Source organism: Carlito syrichta, unplaced genomic scaffold (assembly GCF_000164805.1).
Source record: "Carlito syrichta isolate Samal-C Ts95f unplaced genomic scaffold, Tarsius_syrichta-2.0.1 Scaffold171515, whole genome shotgun sequence".
Lineage (NCBI taxonomy): Eukaryota > Metazoa > Chordata > Mammalia > Primates > Tarsiidae > Carlito > Carlito syrichta.
The window spans coordinates 11,911-18,802 of NW_007115611.1; positions in this window are offsets into that span (position 1 = coordinate 11,911).

Here is a 6,892-nt window from a genome sequence, read left to right on the forward strand (position 1 = left end):
AGCCGGGCTGTGCTCAGTTGGGCTGGCCATGCCCTCAACAGCGCCTGGTCTCCCTGCCAGCTGAGCATGGCCTCGGGGGTCCTGCCCCTTCCCTGTGAGACCAGCTTCCTTGGGGGATGTCTCAGTACCCAGGGACCCTGGCTTGGGGGAGGGAGGAGCCAGTCCTGGGTTGCTTCCTATTCACCTGGTGCTTGGGCGTGGCACTGCCACAGCCTTAGCCACTTGCCCCGCTTGGAGCTGACTTGGGTCCGAGTGGGCGGTCCCCGGCAGTGGAAGAACTGGGCCCAGCGGCAGGCCACCGGCACTGGGGCGCCAGGCCAAGGGCCCCATGGGGAAGACGCCACCCCCATCCCTCTGCGGGTCCACCTAGCAGCCCAAGGACCCAGTCCTGGGGTGGGGCACATGGTCAGGCCCACCCGGCCCGGGGAAGGCCACCTCCCCAGGTCCTGGATGCAACCCTCGGCACGCGGCCGGCCCTTGTCTGCGCAGTGGCTGTGGGGCCTGGTGCCACGTGGGAGTGAGGCCATCTCTGCATCCTGCTTCTGCCGGGCGAGTCCTCTCTGGCTGGGACTGTCCCTTGGGCCTCACTGAACACGGCCTGGGTGCCGGCTGCAAGGAAGGCAACTGTCAGGCCTGCTGGTACCCGCTTGGAAGGTGGAGTGCCACACGCGTCCTGACCTGGGCAGGCGTCTCCCTTTCCCTCTGCTGATGGTGGAGTCCAGGGCTGGGTGTGGCTACCTGGCACCTGCTGTCCGGGCCTCTCTGTGGCTGCTGGCCATGCCTCCCCCAGGCTGGTGCCCCCCCTACACCTTCCTGTGTGACTGCTTTGGACCATCTCAGGAACGTCTAGCCAGTCCCTTGGCAGGACCGTCTGCCTCCGTGTCAAGCAAACAAACCCCTGCTGGGCTGCTTGAGAAGTGGGACTTTCCACAGGTTTAACAGAAACTCCGGGAGACTGGGAGCTTGGGGCAGGTGCCAGACAGGACCGGGGCAGGTCTGAGCCCCAGGTCAGGCAGAACTTCTCCAAAGAGGAAGAGCCTGTGGGAAACAAATCCACCAGGCACCCAAGAGATACCAGTGTCAGTGCAGTGGCTGCTGCAGCTGGATGAGACCCTGGTGTCTGTCCCTGCCCCACCCAGAGATGTAGACAACGAACGAACCCCCACCTGGACAGTGAGGAACACCGAAGGCTCTCCACACAGTCGTTGGAGCCCAGCTGGGCTGGGCACTTGTGAAAGAAGCCACCCTCCCTCCCCCGAGGCTCCCCTCCCAGGACAGGAGGACTCCTTGGGGGAGGCTAGGGAGGGAGCCTGCAGAGAGAATGAGACAGGCGTGTGTGTGTGTGTGTGTGTGTGTGTGTGTGTGTGTGTGTGTGTGGGGTGTGACTCCACACTGACTGGGAACCAGCCCCTTCCTACTGGTTCCAGCAAAATCTTACTGGGGTTAGGGGACCCCAAGTTACTGACTCACATTGTCATCCCACAGCCAAGGGCCTGGACACAGACATCAGGGGGCTCACTGGTGTGAGCAGGAAAGTGACACACAGCAACACACATATGCACAGACACACCTACACACAGATCCACAGATACAAACAGACACACCTCAACACAGCCACACAGCTGGCACCCTGGCTGTTCTGTGGCTCTGAGAGAGAGTTCAAACCTCTTAACCCAAAGAACTGGACACACCTCAACACAGACGCACAGACACCTGCACATGGACAGACAACACACAGACACATGGATACACCTGGAAACACACAGACACACCTAGAAATGCAAAGACACACACCTAGATACAGACACATAAATATTCAGACACACCTAGGCATGCAGAGATACACTTAGACACACAGATATACACAAATACAGCTAGACAAACACAGACATGCCTAGACAGAGAGACAGATACACTGGAACACACATGCACCAGCACATGGACAGACACACGGACACATTTACGCGTGGACAGACACATGCACTGGCACACATGACAGAAGCAGACGGGGGAGAAGGGATGACCAGAAGGTGAAGGAGGCCAGTCCCCAGGGTGCGTGGGGGGGATGATGCTGCCCCCGGAAGAGCTGCGCACTTTAAAACAAGCAAACTGGCCGGGCTCAGTGGCTCAGCCTGTCATTCCGCGCCTTTGGGAGGCTGAGGTGAGTGGATTGCCTGAGCCTGCGGGTTCGAGACCCGCCTGGGCAGGCGAGACCTCATCTCTACAATAAAATCAAAAAATTAGCCAGGTGTGTTAGCGTGCACCTGTAATTCCGGCTACTCGGAAGGCTGAGGCAGAAGGATCCCCGGAGCCCAGCAGGTCGAGGCTGCGGTGGCCGGGAGCGGCCACTGCACTCCAGTCTGGGCGATAGAGTGAGACTCCAACTCAAAAAAAACAAAAAAACAAGCAAATTGGGGGCGACAGAGTAAGACTCCAACTCAGAACAAGTTATTAATGAATGATAAGTAAAATTAAAAAAAAAAACCAAAAAAGCAAAACAAAAAAAACAAGCAATTTGGGGCGACAGAGTAACACTCCAACTCAGAACAAGTTATTAATGAATGATAAGTAAAATAAAAAAAGAAAACCAAAAAAGCAAAACAAAAAAACGAGCAAAATGGAGCGTGGACAAGCTGCTGGGACCCAGATGTCCAGCACAAGGGCTGGAGTCCACACCAAGACTTGCCCAGAACACCTCCACCTCTTGGGCCCGCTGGGGCCATGGGGCTTCTGAGGGACTCTTGTGTGACAGAAGAAACATCTACAAGTGGCAGGAGAGGGCGCCAGCCCCGTGAGAGCCCCAGAGAGCCTGAGGAGGGAGACACCTTCCCACCACTCCCAGGTACCCTTGAGGCCACCGCAGCCCTGCAGCCTTCTGGGGGACCCTTGGGCCCAGCACAGGGGATCCCAGGAGCTCTGCATCCGGTCAGCCCAGGGGAGGTGGAAAATGTCTGGAGACGTCCTGCAGGGAAGGACGCCACAGGAGGGAGGCCACTGCCGTGTCCTGGTAGCTGGCCTGATGCCTCCAGCTGGGCGGGGCTGCCGTGAAGATGCAATTTCTGCCCAGCACCAGGACATGATAGGTCCGCCAGAGGCTGGTAAGGACGGTGCTGGGGACATCCCAGAGCAAAGGCAGAAAGCAAGGCCACCGTCAATGCCAGGGAAAACAAAAAGATGCCAACACCCTGGGCGGCCACGTGGCCAGGCATGAGCGTTAGTTGTGCGGCATGGCCCTGTGCACACACAGGGTTGACAGTCATTAGAAGGTCCCACAGAAGTGTAAGGCTCAAGAAAAACAGTCCCCCACCCGGAAACCCTGTGGCCACAGCAGAAGCAGCGTCTGGAAGAGGCAGCGGGTGGGAGGGTGTGCCTTTCATTCTCATGCTTTGTGTGACTTTCTTTACTTTGTGTATTTATGTTCACCAAGACCTAAATAGGCCGCGAGTTACTTTCTTGTGTCATTCAAATGCACAAAGATGTTTCGAGGTCCAGCCACGTGGGGGTCAACAGCGTCCCCTGTGTCCAGAGGCCTGCGCCCGGGGCCCCGAAGGTTGTGATTCCTCCCTGCAGTGGCCTGGCAGAGGGTCGCAGCTGTAAAGTCAATTTTGAAATAACCTTTTTACCTGGTCAGATAAAAAACCCGGCAGGCAGCGCCCGATGTGATGAGCAGAAGATGCTCTCAAACCTGAAAAAATCACCCGAGAAGATGGCCACCGTCAGAGTCCTCCCATGGGTTCCCCCAAAAGACAAGTTTGGAAGCATGGGCCCTGGCGGGTACTGCCATGGTTGGAAAACTGCCACGTCATGGCCTTCTGGGGATGCGGGTCCTGCTGGAGCTGCCCTTCTGGGACCGGTTCTGGGGAGACAGACCTGGTCCCAGGCTGAGCGGCTGGTCCTGGGAAGCACCCAGTCCCCCGAGCACGCATGGCCTGTTTTGGGGGTCCTGCCTCTCACATGGTGGCATGTGGCCTCTGCAGAGAGGCCAGCCTTTGCCCAGCCCCCGCAGGTCCTGTCCAGTCCCTGCCCTCCTGTTCCTCGGCAGCATCCGAGAGGACCCCCAGGGAGGGGTGCAGGAGGGTAGGGCACCCTGCAGGTGGCCGTCAGTGCCTCTTACCTGCCCCGCGAGGGCACGGGGAAGCAACAGTGGCAACTGGGCGACTGTTTCCCGGCAACTGTCTCCAGGCAGCCTGATCCCTCCGGAGCCCAGAGGTAAACAGGGTTTGAGGTAACTGGGAAGGGGCTGGGGTCTGTGCCAAAGGGCTGTGGCCGGAAGTGGGGCAGAGGTGGGTCAAGGGATCTGGGCCACTGGAAGCTGGGGGCAACTGAGGCTGGAGGGGGCCACTCGTGCACAGCCCCCCTTTCTGCTGGGCCTGAGCCTGGGGTCACTGCCCCTCCTCAGGACCTTCCCAGGTGGTCTCTGAGCCATCCCTTGGGCCCGATCTGCGCCCTGCGCCCCACCGCTTGGCCCCTACCTGCAAGGTGTGGTCCCTGGGAGCGGTTTGCTGAATAAAGAGCACATTGGCCAGGTACGGTGGCTCACACCTGTAGTCCCAGCGCTCTGGGAGGCTGTGGCAGGAAGATTGTCTGAGGCCAGGAGGAATTGGAGGCTGCAGTGAGCCATGATTGTGCCACTGCAATCCAGCCTGGGTGACAGAGGACCCAGTATCTGAAAAAAATACAAAGAAGTTTTAATCCCAGCATTTTGGGAGGCCGAGGCAGGAGGATCGCCTGAGTCCAGGGGTTTGAGACCAGCCTAGACAACTTGGTGAGATCTCATCTCTACAATAAATTAAAAAGAAAATTAAAGCCGGGCTCAGTGGCCCAGCCTGTAATCCCGTGCTTTGGGAGGCTGAGGTGAGTGTATTGCCTGAGCCCGCGGGTTCGAGACCCACCTGGGCAACTTGGCGAGACTTCATCTCTACAACAAATCAAAAATCAACTGGGCGTGGTAGCGTGTGCCTGTAATTCTGGTTACTTGGAAGGCTGAGGCGGAAGGATCGCTGGAGCCCAGCAAGTCGAGGCTGCCGTGGCCAGGAGCGGCCACTGCACTCCAGTCTGGGCGACAGAGTGAGACTCCAACTCAAAAAACAAACAAACAAAAAATTAGGCTGAGGCAGAGGGATCGCCTGAGCCTAGCAGGTCTAGGCTGTGGTGGCCGTAAGCATGCCATGGCACTCAGGCGACAGAGTGAGACTCAAAAAAAAAAAAAACTTTAAAAAGAGCTAATGACTTCTGGGTGTTGTCAGTGTTTCTCTCGCTAAATCCCTTCTTCCTGTGTCCTGCGTCTTGCCTGCAAACAGAAATGTGACTCAGCGAGGATGGCAGAGGGGCTCATGTCTGGCTCTGGGAGGCAGGGCCTCAGGGCCTGGCCACAAGCTTACAGGGTGAAGTCTGACCCCTGCTTCAGGAGGAGCCTTGGCCACCAGCCATGTGTCCCTCCATGTCTTTCACAACCTTTCATGGGTACCCAGGGTCTCTCGGGGTTCCCTTGCTGGGGGCTGAGTGGTGATCTCAAAAGACCCAACCATGTCCTAAACCCCAAAGTCTTGATTGAGGTCTTATTTGGAAGGGTCTTTGCAGATGTGGTAAGTCAGGATCTCAGGTGAGAGTCCTGGCTCGCCCAGGTGGCTCTAAATCCAATGACCAGTGTCCCCACAAGAGAGAGGCTGTGCGACCAGGGGCAGAGACAGATGGAGCAGCTGCAGCTAAGGGACCCAGGACTGGGAAAGGCAGACTGGCCTCCCCTTGGCCCTGAGGGCAAGGCCCATGCCTTGATTCTGGCCTCTTGGCATCCAGACTTCTAGACCCACTGGGTATGACATGAACGTGGCCTTGATGAGTGCTCCTGCCTGGGGCGTCCCCCGCAGGGCCAGGCACTCCCACTCCTGAGGATGTAACCCTGAGGCGTGGCTGGAGGAGGAGCCGTCTGCCACTCTGGAGCCTCTGGAGGGGAGTGGCCACTCCTGGAGGGCTGGGGTTTCTGACCTTCCCTGTGTCTGTAGTGGGGGGTGGGGGGAAGGTGGCACCCAGCTCCCCCCTGTGTTGTTATAGCAGTTTCAGGGTCCAGACAGGTCCAGGAGACCCTCTGCCCTGCACCCACAGGTTGGCCTGACAGGTAGTGGCTGCGGGTGGGCCAGGCAGGAAGCCCCTGCCCCAGGCCCTGGATGGGGGATTGGAGCTAATGGTCCCCAACCTGGGCCTGGGCACCGGCATCAGGGGGCTCATCAGTGTGAGCAGGAAAGGAACACACAGACAGACCCATAGATATACACGGACACACCTCAACACACAGCTGGCACCCTGGCTGTTCTGTGGCTCTGAGAGTTTGAACCTTTTAACTCAAAGAACTGGAGGGTGTGGTGGCCCTCTGTATGTCTGCAGCCTCCCTCAGGGCAGGTGGGCCGTGGAGGCCTGGGGCTGTGAGTGTGACTGGCCTATTTCGGGGTGGGCCAGCCTCACAGGGTTAGGTGGAGTGGGGGTCCCAGCAGCCCCCTGTGGCCATGGGAGTCTGCAGGTAGCCTGCCCCACCCCTCATGGGAGTTGGCCCCCTTGCCCACTGAACCTAGGCTGTCCTGGGCAAAGGCAGGGATGTTGTGGACGACTGGAGCAGAAGCCCTCTTCATTGGCCCCAATGGCCCCCAGCCAGTCCCTCTGCTTGGCTCCTTTTGGTCTGCACCATCCCCTCTTGGTCATCTGCTCAGGGATCCCTCCCAGACTCTGCCTGCGGGAAAGACCGTCCCTGGGGCTTCCTTCAGGACGGGCCACCCTCATCACTGTGGCATCCCAGCATCCCGGCAGGGCCTTTCTCCTCCTCCCAGTGTCTAGATCTGAGCTGGCCACAAAGAGTCAAGAGGGAAGAGGAGGGAGGGAGAGACAGAGAAGGGGAGGGGAG